Source organism: Motacilla alba, chromosome Z (assembly GCF_015832195.1).
Source record: "Motacilla alba alba isolate MOTALB_02 chromosome Z, Motacilla_alba_V1.0_pri, whole genome shotgun sequence".
NCBI classification, from domain to species: Eukaryota; Metazoa; Chordata; class Aves; order Passeriformes; family Motacillidae; genus Motacilla; species Motacilla alba.
Window position 1 is genome coordinate 68789733 of NC_052046.1, and position 13567 is coordinate 68803299.

At 40.7% G+C, this 13567-nt stretch overlaps 1 long non-coding RNA gene across 1 annotated transcript; it reads left to right on the forward strand.

The window, feature by feature from the left end:
- The first annotated feature begins 331 nt into the window (after positions 1 to 331).
- LOC119695871 lies at positions 332 to 2746 on the forward strand. The gene is made up of 2 exons (XR_005255415.1): positions 332 to 490; positions 2643 to 2746. It is a non-coding gene; the product is annotated as an uncharacterized LOC119695871 (long non-coding RNA).
- The last annotated feature ends 10821 nt before the right edge of the window (positions 2747 to 13567 follow it).

Here is a 13567-nt window from a genome sequence, read left to right on the forward strand (position 1 = left end):
TGTCTCCTTGAAGCCATGGCTGTGTAATCAATTAAATTCTTACTCATTTTCTTCAGTGACACAAAGGTTTCCACTGTGGTTACTTATCTACTTGCAGCACTTTTCCTCCAGGCAATAATCAGTAATCAGTAGTTCATTTAAGGTTTCATGGCAGTTTAATGACAAGCAAGAGGGTTTATTCATTTATTCTGATTTTAATACCAAGTTATGGAGGGATTTATTAAATCATCCCAGAGGTTAACCAGCTGACAGATCTCCAAGTGGTAACCTCTCATTTCTATTTCTAGCTTTAGTTTCAACCTGTAACTTGCACTTAAAATGACCTTAAGCCAGAAATGGGCTGACCCAAAGCCTCTTGGAACAGGTAGAAAGTTTATATCAGCTATTCTTTTACAGGGGAAAGAACAACTCTGGGGACTGAAGACTTTTTTGTACTTTACTGTTAGAACCACATTTAGCACTTGCACTTCATCAGGGAAAATGGTTTAAGGTGAGTCTCATCGTGGTTGTGTGTAAATGACTTGTAGAATGGTGCTTGTATTAATGAAATGCTGTAATTAGGCAAAGTTCTGCACACCAGACATGGCTCCCCTTGGTCTGGGAGGAAATAATAGGAGAAAATGAAGGATAGAGCAGCAAGAGCTGAGGCCCACAGCTCTGCAAATCTTTCAAGGTAGGCAGCTCTGCACTGGGTCAGTGTTTAAATATGAGTTAATGTTAGCAATAGAGCCCTGGATGTGTTTGCATTCTTCATGACTTCCATTAACTGTGTTTAGATTTTCATTTAAAAACAAAACAAACTTGGAGAGCTTTCATCCCTTTTGGCTAATAATAATAAAAATAATAATAATAATAATAATAAACCCCTAATAATTGCCTTCACAAGAGCCACTCACAGAGCCTTGTTGGATCACAGCCTTTCCTTTCCATGGGTCACTTCAGCTGCAGGCTCTGCAGCTTCATTCAAGGCATGTCTTTTTGTCAAAGGCTTGTCTTTTTGAGGCCACATTTTAATCCTGGCCCTTGTTTGCACAGTGAGGTGGTTTTAACTCAGATAGACATGTGAAAAGCAGAAGACAAATGCTTCCACAAATTGATATCCTGTATTAATTAGGCTGTTTGTGTTTCAGCATCTCAAATACAACCATGGTAGAAGGGGATGCCAAAGCAGAAATTGAAGTATGGGAAAGGGAGGGATTTCATGACTCTCTTAAGTGATTTGTAGGTAGCCCCAGCTTAACTTAAGTGAATTAATTAAGATCTCAGTCACTGATTTGCAGGAAGCTGGAGACTTCTGAAGGAATGCTCTATTCTTGCATTTTAAATAATGATGATGTCTCCTTGTTCACTCTTGTTACATGATATAGAGCAGGAACACACTTGAAGTTCTTTCCTAAACCCTCTTTATTATGCAGAAGTATAGGAACAACTGTAATTTCAACCTGGGTGACAACTAGCCAAAAATTCATTAGCAAAGTGCATCATTTAGCTGGGAAAAACCTGGCATTTACAGCGAACTTTGAACTGGCCTGCTGACCCAGCAGGGTCACCCCAGTACTTTGGAATGGGAAAGTCAGAAATCCTTCATCTGGAGGCCTCAGCTGAGTGAGTAGGGGCAAAGAATTTAAAGGAAGATGAGAAGCAATTTCAGAGAGTCTGTGGATGCACAAAAAGTAGGGATTGTTTCACTGACAAGACAACAGCCTGGTGGAGGCAGGAAAGCATTCCGATATTTAGAAGGCTGCAAAAAATGGGGATGAAGTTGATTATCCTTTGTGCCTCATGGGTATGATAGGAATCAGCCAGTTTAGCATAGCAAGGGAAGTTCCAGGTGATGAGACTGGAACAAGGGGACAGTTATGCAGCAGACTGGGGGCTGAGCAGAATCTGTGAGAGCCAGGGGTTCAAAGGAAAAGATCAGGCAAACACCTGTGTTTTTTTCCTTACTTATGGCAGAGAGCAGCCTCCGTGCTGTGTTTTCTGCTCACCCAGAGATGACACAGACATTACTGCTTTGTCAAAGGAAAGAATGGTTAAATAGGTGAATCTGCTGGCTCTGGTCTTGTGCCTTTATGTTCTGCCCTTACTTTGTGCTTGTGGCGACTCAGAGACAGCCTGAGGAAGGAACTGACCCCAGGCTCAGAGCTGCTGGCTGACAGCTCTCCTCTGCATCCTCACACCTATTTGGAGGGGTCTGTGAGTTCGCAGGAGAGGGGAACAAACTCACCATAGTTCCTTTAAGGGAGACAAGAGGAAGTACCATCACAGGGCTCTCACTGACCAAGCCCATGGGCATTGGGACATGCCAACACTGCTGCTCTGCTCCTTGGGGAACAGGGAGACAGAAGGAATGGTGTTGGAAGGGTCAAGTACAAAGCTGGTTGGTAACTTAGAATTTATGTTCTGTTCTGAGGCTCTCATTTCTCATTCTGATCAGCTCTGTGGTAATGAGAAGAAGAGGAGGTAAAACACAATTGCTGCTATGAAATGGCAAAACTTAATGGAGTCAGAATGAATGGCAGAATTTTTATGTCTGCGCTTCAATTTTATAGCTGAAACATTGCCATCCTTGGAAGACATAGCAATTTGTCATTCTTTCATCTATATCAGACTTCACTGCAGCATTTTCTCTCTCTTTACAGTTAACCAGAACCAAATTTGAGAAAGAAGAAGGACACAGTGCAAATGTTCCTAAGTATTCTCAGGTTTTGGAGAGAAATAGAAGATTAAAAAATATCTACTATTATCTTTTGCCTCCTTCCCTCCACACTGTTGCTGCAAGAAACCTCTTGCAGTGAAAAGAGTAATCTCAAGTCCGTCTTCTCTGGAAAGAAAAGAAACTGTTTAAAGTCTTGTTTGCAAGAGTCACATGAAGGCACCACTTTGTTAAGGTATTGGCTGTGCCAATGTGTGGAGCACGACTGCATTAATTGGGGCACAGCAGTTCTGGTTTATCTTGAACAACCTTGCATGCAGTGCTGGTGTGTATTTTCTATTGAGGGTGGTTTCTAGGCATTCCAATGCTCTGTGACTGCAGGAGAACCACAAACGTGTTCCCAGGAATTCATAAGCAGAGACTTTCTACTTTTACCTATGGAAGAGGTTTTAATTTTCAATAATCATCAAATGTTTAAATGCTTAATTTCTGCTCTGACAGCCTTACCAAAAAAAAAAAAAAAGTTTAGGAATTTTCAGCTCAAGACTTTATAACAAAAGACTGGAGAAAATAAACACTGTAGAGTGTGTTCCTCTTCCATGAGGAATGTTTACATATTTGAAGTTCGTTCCAAGAGCCAATGTTGAGATATTTTGTGATCCACAGCATCTCCGTGGTTTCTTTGAAGAGTGTAATTCTGATGCTTCATGCTCAGATTTTCTTCTAGAAAAAGATTTCTGGTTCAGCTAAACTTTCACCTGTGCCTAAAAGTCATCCTTTTGTATTTTATGCAGGCAGCTATACCCCAGTGCTCCTAGCTCATAAGTAGCTTTCTCTGCTGTTCTATAATAAACAGGAGAAAGCTGACCTAGCTGTGGCTTGGAGATGTTTGAGGAATACACATTTGTAATGAAAAAGAAAATTAATATAGTTTTCTATTTTTTTTTCAAAAAGTAATTAAAAAAAAGAAACAACTAAGCAAAACTTTGTTATCTGTTTCCTAATATGTTAAACTAATTTTTTTGCTAGACTTGGAAAATTTTCTTGGTTTTTTCCTGAGTTAAAAAATACCTTGTGTCTTCTGTCCATATGTTCTCAATGGGGCTATTTCCCTCTAAGCTCCCATATGACATAAACCAAATCAGCTCTAAAGTTGATATCACTTGGAAAGGCTGATTGTAGATGGCTTAGCAGGGATAAGAGAATTCAAGGGAGCTGATTCCTTGCCTGAGCTCTTTTTCATCACTCTGCAAGAACTGTTCTGGGCGGAGTCACCCTCAGAGGGATGCAGGTGGAGGAAATCTCCTCTTTCATCCACAAATTCGTTACTCATGACACTGCTGTGTATTTGGCTGAGAAGAAGAGAAGAATCCTCTTCAGTTTAAGCTGCCCCCTTCCCAATTTCCCAATGTTCCTATGCACTCTACCCCCACTGTGAATGCAGCTTTTTTTTTTTTTTTTTTTTTTTTTTTCCGGGGATTTGGAAGCAAAAATCAGGTGTCCTGTCATGAAAAAGGTTAATGAAACTTTGTATTCTGCCTGGACTGCACAGAAAACCATCTAGATAAGCCTTACTTGGGTTTGTTTTCAGGGCTATGAGACACTGAGTGGGATGGCATACAGCTGTTCCCATCTGGGAGGTGCTTTTGTTGAGTTTTACTCTCAGATAGATCCTGGATAGTTAAGGGAACATCAGGGTAACTTCTTCTAGAAGGAAAGAAAGGAAGGAAGGCCTTCACCTCTGATTACTGTTTCAGCATGACAGAGAGAAGGGAGAGGATGACAAAGGCTGAACTCCCTTCAGGCATTGGTAGAGTGGGTTTAATTGGTTTTTTTGGTTAGAGCACTGAATACCTATTTCTACAGGGGTGTAAGCTCTTTGAGACAAGATTAACTCTCACAGGGACAGGAACTGGTGATTTCTAGGCAGGCAGACCTTATCGAGTAGAAAGTCATTAAAAAGAAGACAGCTTTGTACTGGTGCTTGCTATTCCAACAGCAGCACAGGCACATGAGTCACAAACCACCAGTACAAAAAAACCCCAGAAGCAGCTCTGGAAAAGTGTAACCTGGCCCTTTGGAGTCACTTCCAGCCTGTTTGACTCCAAAGCTGCTGCTGAGGTCTCATTAACTTAGTACTGGGAAAATATTATTCATAGGGGTAGGGTATTTTTGAGGCCCTGGACAGAGCCAAGAGCACCCAAAAGGGCAGTGATCTCCAGAGAAACGTGGGCTCTAACTAAATCTACTTTATACTCCTGGGTAATCTTCCCAAGTGGGACAGAAGGGCAGAGTGCGCCCGAGTAGCACAGGAAATTGGTTATGATGGTTTTGAAGACTTTACCAAGCCTGAAGAGAACGTCTGGACAAAACAGGGTTTTGTCTGCTGAAAGATGCAGGGAAACTAAAAGCACATCTGCATCAAGTAGAGATTTGGTGCTAAACTCAGATTTTTTTGTTTGTGTCAGTGATATCTCTTTTAATATAAGATCAGCCAAAGATTAAAAAAATGTCAAGGACTACATCAATAAGTGCAGGGATAATGAGAAAATACATTAATAGAAAATTACTAAAACATGCAAAGCTCAGACAGATTCACCTGCTGTGGCTGGATTCTTATATAGAAGCACTGTTGAATTGTTTAACCCCTAATTGGGCAAGTTCACTAATAAAAAGGTCTTGAAGAGTCAACTGCTTTTGGGGGAAGGTAAAAATCCATAAATGAGGAAGAAAAATCATACTTATTTGCTGGTGTAGAAGTGTTTTCTGACAGAGAGGACACTTTGCTATAGAGGTGTCCTGCCACCAGTGTTTCTCTGAGAGTATTTCTGATGTCTCCACTCTCCAGTGTCTAAGAAAAGAAAAGCTGGGAGCCATAAAACCCTTATATTCTGTTTGAGACTGCACTGCCTCTGCAGACAATAAACCAATACTTTGATCTCTCTGCTCTTTCTTAGAAATGCAAATATCTCACTTTGCTTTGGAGACATTACATTAAATACCAGAAATCTGTTTTGAAAACAGGGCAAAAGAGAAAAGTGATTTAGACAGAGTTTCAAGTTTGAGTGTGAAAGAAAACAAAGGCCCTTGGCTGCAGCTTTCTGCAGCAAACTCCAGCAGGCATTCAATTGCTGCAGTCCCCTTCCTACTCACACACCCAGAGGTGGATGTGAACACCCTCCCAGAGAAGTGTTCTTGTGCTTATAGAAAGATGAAACAGTAACACAAGTGTAACAGAGAGGATGTCTGTTTTCTGTCACAGAAAAATGTTGAAGACTTGCCCAGAAACAAAACTGCCTTGAGATGTGGCCATTGCTACCCTCCCACCCCCGCACCCGAGCAGCAGCTGGGAGCTGGGACGGATGCTTCAGAAGCTGATGCTTCAGATGCATCAGAGAACAAAACCATCCTGCCATTACCTCAGCTGAGGCAAATGACCACTAAACTCAGGTTATTTAAGGGCCAGTGTCTTCATCTGCAAAAATGGAATCTTGCCTTTCTAACTACTCTCAGTCAGGGCTGGTGGCAGTAATACTTCCTAAATGCCCATTCTGTGCCATTGCATCCTAAATATCTAATTCTGCAAATGTTTAGGAATGTAAAAGTGATTATGAAGATGAATGGAACAGCACACTCCCTGTGACTAATTCTCATTTAAATGTACAATACTGTGGCTAATAAAAATGCAGAGAAACTAGATCTAATTCTCTGATGAATGCACTGTTTTCCTGTAAATATAGATATTTCAGGGAGAGTGATTGCCTATCTGGGAATAAGGGGCTTGTGAATAAAGTGACTATTCTATTATTGCAGCACTTGGCAAAGGAGAAGAGAAGATCACATGCACCAAGAAGGGAAAAAACAATTCAATGGATGTGTCAGAAGCATTACTTAGTGAGCAACTGCAGTGATTGGCAGAGCAGGAGACTTTGTCATGGTGAATTACAAAATGACTCTTAAAAACAACTTGAACAAAACCAGAAAAAGGTCTCTATTTAGAATAGAGATTTTCTTTGATGTGACTATTTGCAATGGATATTGGATTCAAAACCCAGCATAATTGAAAACATAAAAATGAAAGTGCCCATCTGCAGTGTTGAGCTTATTGCAGTATGATTCAATTTGGAAATCACAGGAAGCTGCACAGAATATCTGTTGTCAGACAGGACTGTCGGGGTTCTGAAGAACAGACAAAACTTTTAGATTGTGGGTGGAATTAATGCAAAGCCAAAATAAACTTTTGTTCATTTGAGTGCAGAATAGTTGTTCTGGTTTTAATTTTCTTCCAACAACAGAATCTAATTGCAGCCCAACAGTGAGCTATCTGTCAGCAGCGAAAAGAGACTTTCTCTGAGTGTTTTCATTGGAAAAACCCCTCACACACCCAGAGTGGATGTGGACACCCTCCCAGAGAAGTGTTCTTGTGCTTGTAGAAGGACAAAGCAGTAACACAAGAGAGGATGAGAAGATTTGTTTTTCCCTGTGAATGGAGTAATGGGAGAATTGAGACAGAATGGTGCTGGTGGTATTCCCCATGGCAGGACCTGAGTATCACTGATTCCTGTATGAAATTCAAATCACAAAGCAATGGTGCAACACTTATTGGGAGCACCTCAATGAGCCTGCAATGGCTTTTGCATGCAAGAGCTTGGAAATGAAGACATTTCTTTGGTGGATTTCACACGTTGTTGGCAAAATGTGTGACAAAATATTAGTTTATATGTAATTGTGTGCTATTAAATGTTTCCTTGATGGCGTTGCACTGTCAGCTTTAGTTAGCAGAAATTTACCTCTAAGATCTTGCTGTGTACAATTACTTGTGCCAGCCTTGACCTCTTTATTTTAAAAATCTGTTCAAGAAATTTTCTATCTGTTCATAAGGACAAAAATGGAGCAATCTTCCTCTGAAGAATCAATGCATATGGTAGCCAGAGGTAATTTTAATATTCTTTACCAGAGAATATAAAGAAGTTCCTCCACATACTAAAATAATGTTTTAGTTTTTGAAATTCTTGAAGGTAGCGATTCTAAGTTACACGTGGTGGCAAGGGGGCACCGGGATGTGCACTCGGCAGGTATTTCTCTATCCCAGCATTACATCACATTTTTTAAAAACCTCAAGTAATAAAATGTACTTCAGCCCCCAATACTTCCCCCTGATCCACAGAGACAGCGGCAAACAATATTCTGTATTTCAGAAAATGTTTATTTATTGCCTACACAGAAATATGGCAATGGCAAGACTCTCCGCATGTGATCATCCCTAAGAGGAATACAACCCATTTAGATCTCCTGAAATTCTTTTTGATGGAAGTCAGCAGATCTCACCACAGAAGGTTCTTCTGTCCTGATGTTTGAGACTTGCAACGTGCAAGATCTGAGCAAAAGAGCTTGTTCCACCTAGACAATATCAAATGAGTAATAATAGAACATTCACTGGACTTGTAAGGAAGAAACAATAAGATAAGCATAATTCCATTTATCATAAGCAATAAGCAGTTCTATTATGTTAAAAATAAATTTTAAAAAGGGGTTCACACAACCATCCTATTTCTACACACTTCTTCCTGCTGAAGAGATTAAATGAAAATTATACAGTCTGTTGTAAAATAGTGTGCTTACATATCCGTTCATACAGTGTGCAAAGTTTTACTAAGCACTGCTTAAGAAATGCAGTAATTTAAGGGGCAGTGCCTGAATCGACACATGGAAACAGAGTTGGGGGAAGATGAGTTTGAGCTGGAGTGCCTGCGCTGAAAGGAGCACAAGTAATTCAGCCTTGCCAGGATTTCTTAAGTCTGTGTTGGTGTTTCCCAGTGTGGCGGTTTCAGTTCGAAACCAGGCAGAAGCATTAATAGTCTTGTGTCGTGGTTTTAGTTTGCTAATTTAAGATCTCCCCAGTTTTAAGATTTCCTGGCCTAATGTACCAAAGATTGTGGTAGGTTTTGGTGCTGGCTAATCACCAATGCACTCACTTCCTACTATGAGATAGGATTAGAAGAAAGGCAAAGCAGGTTCAAAACTTTAAAAGGGTATACAGAAAATTTTATTAAAAGTAACTAAAAGGAAAAAAGTAATAGGAATCAAAACAAACCTTCAAAACACTTCTTCTCCCCACGCAACCTTTTCTTTCCCATTGACAATGTAAAGAAACAAAACTTAAAATTTCCAGTCAGTTTACCACCTCTATAAATAGTCTTTCTTCAATTCACTTAAGGAGAGAAGTCCCTCTTGTTGATGTTATGGAGACTTCTCCACAAGAGGAACAAACAGTTCTCTCATGTCTGTCAATTTCAGCACGAGTAGCAGCTGCCCGGGAAAACCTGCAATCGTGAAGTCCCTCCCATTTTCCATAAGCCTTCCCACAGCTTGTCGGTGGGCCATGTTGACTTATGGAGTATTGTTTTAAAGATGAGCTGTTCAAAGGTGAAAGTTCTCATTATCTATTTCTAAAATAATCTTTATCCCTGGGAGCAAAGATCTTCTTAAACTGCTCCTGAGGGCACAGGACTACTCTCTTTCTCTGTTCAAACTTCTCATGGGATCACAGCTACTTAACATCTGCTTACTTTATCATGAAAACCTTTGCTCGATATCAATTTGAACACTTTCATCTCCCTATAGTTTTGTGTGTTATAGGGAAAAATGGTCCTTTCTCCATAGCTTACAAGAGGATTTCAGGTCCAAAAACAAGACATCTCCTCATGCCTCCCCATCTGGGACTTAACTTCTTTCTCACTGAGCATGATGACTACTTGTTCTTTCACATGCTTGCATCTTGTTCCTTTTTCTCACTTGAGGGAGGACTGAAATACTGAAAGAGTTAACATGTTGCCTAGGCTCTTTGAATGGTTACCCGACCTCCGCTGGGGCTGTGTCAGGATTGGCATCACGGCCGGTCTTTGGTTTTTCCTGTGTTCGCTTCCAGCTGCAGGACTACACTGCGCAGGCTACAGAGCCTCTGGTCTCAGCCACACTGGGGTGGGGGCTGACAGCAAGATCTCAACAACTGCGACCAGCCCTGCTCCAACCAGGGCTCCACAGCCTCCCCCACCTTCCTACGTGGCAACTACTGGGACCCGGCCAGCAGAAACAGGACTCGGCATCCCCCAGACTGCCCGGAAAGGGCCCGCCCCCCCCAGCCGAACCTGCCCGGCCCAGCCCAGACAGGGCGCTGTGCGCTTCCCAGGATGGGAAGCCAGGATGGGACCCAGCAGGCCGGGGGCACGTTACCTTCTTGCCGGCCAGGAAAGAAAGGAAATTTCTGGGTATTTTCGTTTTTAACGTATGTCTTTCACAGAGGCATATCCAGCTTCTCAGTAATTCAACAGATTGTCAGCTACTCAAAAAACTTTTACATCACTTCCCTAAATTTCCTCCCATTCCAAACCACAGCACTCAGGAAATGTACCCATCTGGGGAAGTGCCCTTGGAGGAGAGGGGCTTGATTCCCAAGGAAAGTGATACCCCACTGGAGCTCCCAGTGAGGTGGGTGCAGCTGTATCCTTTTGACTCCCTGTGTTTCCTTCAGTCCTTGAGGCCTCTTGCACTTGGCAGAGGGCCAGGGGAAGGATGTGAAGAGCAGCTTTGGCATCTGCCTGGGCCCGCGGAGACCAAGGCAAGCACCTGTGGCAGGGTTTGTTCCCCACCTTTGAGCACAGGTCTGAGCTGGATCATCTCTGTCCAGCCAAGAGCCCCAAAGCTCTCTTGGGGAGCTGTGAATTCAAAGGCCTTTATGTACATACTGATGGTTTGGTTTTTGCCTTTTTCCTTTCATATGTTCTCTGTATTCTTTGCACATATATTTGTAGTTCTGTAGCCTACTGCATTAGTGACCAGTTTTCCGAGTAGATTTCCATGGCCTTCCCTAAGCAGAAAGGCAAAACAAATTCCAGAGCTCCAAGCTGCTCGAGGTACAACGCCCCGGTGCTGTCTTGGTTCTTCCTGGGAACCAAGGTTGAGAGCAATTTGAGATACATTTTAATGGACAAAGTACAGCCAGTGCCAAGGGGGGAACTCCAGAGAAGGAATTCGACCTCGGGGGGAGTTACATCCCCACTTGTTCTCCTAATTGGTTCTTTTTATCAATTACGCTAATTTCCTGAAACCTATAAAAACATACCCATCCCTGGAGGGGGTGGGCTTTTGTGGACATCTTTCCAACTGCTCCTGAAAACCTTCAATTAAAGATCCACATTATATTACCTCCTTACTAAAAGTATCTTGTCTTCCATTTCCATGTTGAGAAAAGGACAACACTATATGCACATTAAAATAAAACTCCAGTGTGATAAAATTATTAGTTTATTATATAATTGTGCAGAATTTATAACTCACAATAACATTGTAGACAAGTATTTGCAGTTAACTATAATGTAGTCCTTTTTTAATATACATGCTTATTTTAGGGAATATATTTTAGTGCTAAAGCCTTTGTGAAACTGTCAGTTCACCATAAATTGAGTAGGACTCTGTGTCGTTTTACACTTCTGAGACTGCCAGACGTGAGGTCTCTGTGTCTCTCTCCTCACATCCTGCTCACGGATCTGTTGAAAGGAGAAGGCTTAAGAGCAACCTTCTTGTCAGCCCTGTAGGGCTCCAGCTGTTGGAGAAGGCAAATCCAGAATCACTGCCTAATCTCTCAGAGGACTGAGGGACATACCTCCATGGCAGGGGATGTTTAATTGTGCTACTTTGATTGAAATCATAAAGATATGTTTTGAGAAAAAATATTGCTCCTTTGATTATCTTTCTCTTTCTTGTTGTTTTTTTTTTTTTTTTTTGGCTTTTTGGTTTTTTTTTGTTTGTTTGTTTGTTTTTTTTTTGTCGGGGTTGTTTTCGGGGTTTTTTGTTTGTTTGTTTGTTTTTGTGGGTTTTTTGTTTGTTTTTTGGGGGTTTTTTTCTCATTGTTTTCCTTCAAGGTACCTTTGATTACGTTGGTGTTGTATAATTTGGTAGCAAGTCCTTGTCTTAGCATCTTAGCATTTCTTAGTATGCATTTGCTAATATATATCTGTGTATTTGAAATACGACTGACAGATTGGTGACTGCTCCATGCAATTGTTTTTTCCAGATCCTACTCTTCAGCAAGCCAACAGCAGAAATTTGTATTTGGGTTCCAGATCTGGGCAGCCATTTGCAATGCAATTTTACATGGGAATGCTTCTAAAATACAACATAGTGGCTGTAAAAAACAAACAAAAAAACCCCAATACCAAAACAAAACCAAAAAAAACAACAAACCAAAACAAAAAAACTCCATCAAACCAACCAACCAACAAAGCAAAGCAAAACAAAACCCACCAAAACAAACAAACAAAAAAACCTACCAAAAAAATCCCAAACAAACTCCACTCACCCAGGCCCCAACAGTTTTCACCTTTTAAGCTGACAAAAAAGATACTTTACAGAATGATGAAATCAAGGGTGTGGGAAGGTCCATGAGAAGGCCCCCAGACCGAGATGTCTCTCAGACAAGTCTCAAACAGGGCAAGTTGGCTGGAGGTGTCTCCAGGTGAGTTTTGAGTGTCCCTGAGGGTGTAAATCCCACAGCCTCTCTCTGAGCATCTGTGCCCATGTGTGACTTCTCCCACTATAATTTCTTTGTTTCCAAAATCTACAGGTGCCATTTTCTGTGCTCCCACCTGCTCCTGCTGCCTCTGTTCCTCAGAGCAGGGAGTGTTAGGAAGGCTGAAGATAAAAGCAGGTTGTTGTGGTTTATCCAGTGTCAAAAGGATTGTCTGATATTGTGTTCTCAGATTAAAATGCCTGACTAAATGGTTTTTGCTTTGCTTTTTATCCGTGGATAGCTTTTCTCTGGAAGTAAATGGATTCATTAATACAGTAAATACATTAAAAGGAAAACAGTGCATGTGAAGCCAAATAGACTGATGTCCATTTATTGTAACCCATGAAGTCAATGCAAGCCAAAAAATTAATGTACTGCTGTGTGCCTCTTTGAGGATATTCACGATAAATTAAAATACTATGTAGTTCACCAGTCCTCTGCTTAAATTCCTTTAAATAAGACTGTATTATTCCCTGTAATGCTATCTGAAATTTTCCATACAAAATAAAATTAATAACTCAAACCAGCTAAATGTCTGTCTCTAGTATTATCTGCATACACTGATTAAGTTGTTATTGCCTACCTAAGCTGTATTTCAGTCCTGCCAATTAACATTCATTAAAAGAAATGGAAGAGAAAGTGCCAGGATTTGTTTTGCAGGTGTTGATGACATGTTGCCTCTGAAACTGGCTCCAGTGTTTCTAAAAGAAAGTGCAAAATGCCCCACCATTTCTAGGAGAACAAAGACACTTCTGAAGAGGATTTTAAGCTTTGGTTAAAAATAGAAAATAAGTAATTAATTTCAGAATTTACACAGAATAGAGTCTTGATTTGGTTTTAAGGAAAAATCTGAAGGATATTGAGACTATTTTAAAATTTCTTTTATTTTTACTGATCTAGCCCAAAAAGACAGCAGCATAATGTAGGAAACATCCATACAGTTTTGCTAAGACATGTGCATGTGATCTAATGACTAATGTCAACATTTTGTAAAGAAAGTTTCAAGCCTTGATTGACGACTGATAAAATATTACAATTGCTAATGGAATCTCAAAATATTTTACAGCATGTGGTGAAGGAGAAAAATCTGTCTATTGAAAGGAGGATCAACTGATAAGCTGTGTGACAAATATACCATTACAGGAAGAATTTTAAGGTTATTAATGAACTCCGGCCTTAAAGAGAGCCCCTGTAAGAACCTACCTCTAGGAATAAAGCCAAACACCCTTAAAATGAAATAAAGTATTTTCAGGCATCCACACAAGCCTGTGGTGAGAAAGCATGCAAAGGAAGTGGCTTTTTCATGTCATGTTTCAAACACCTGGATGGAGGAAAATAAATAT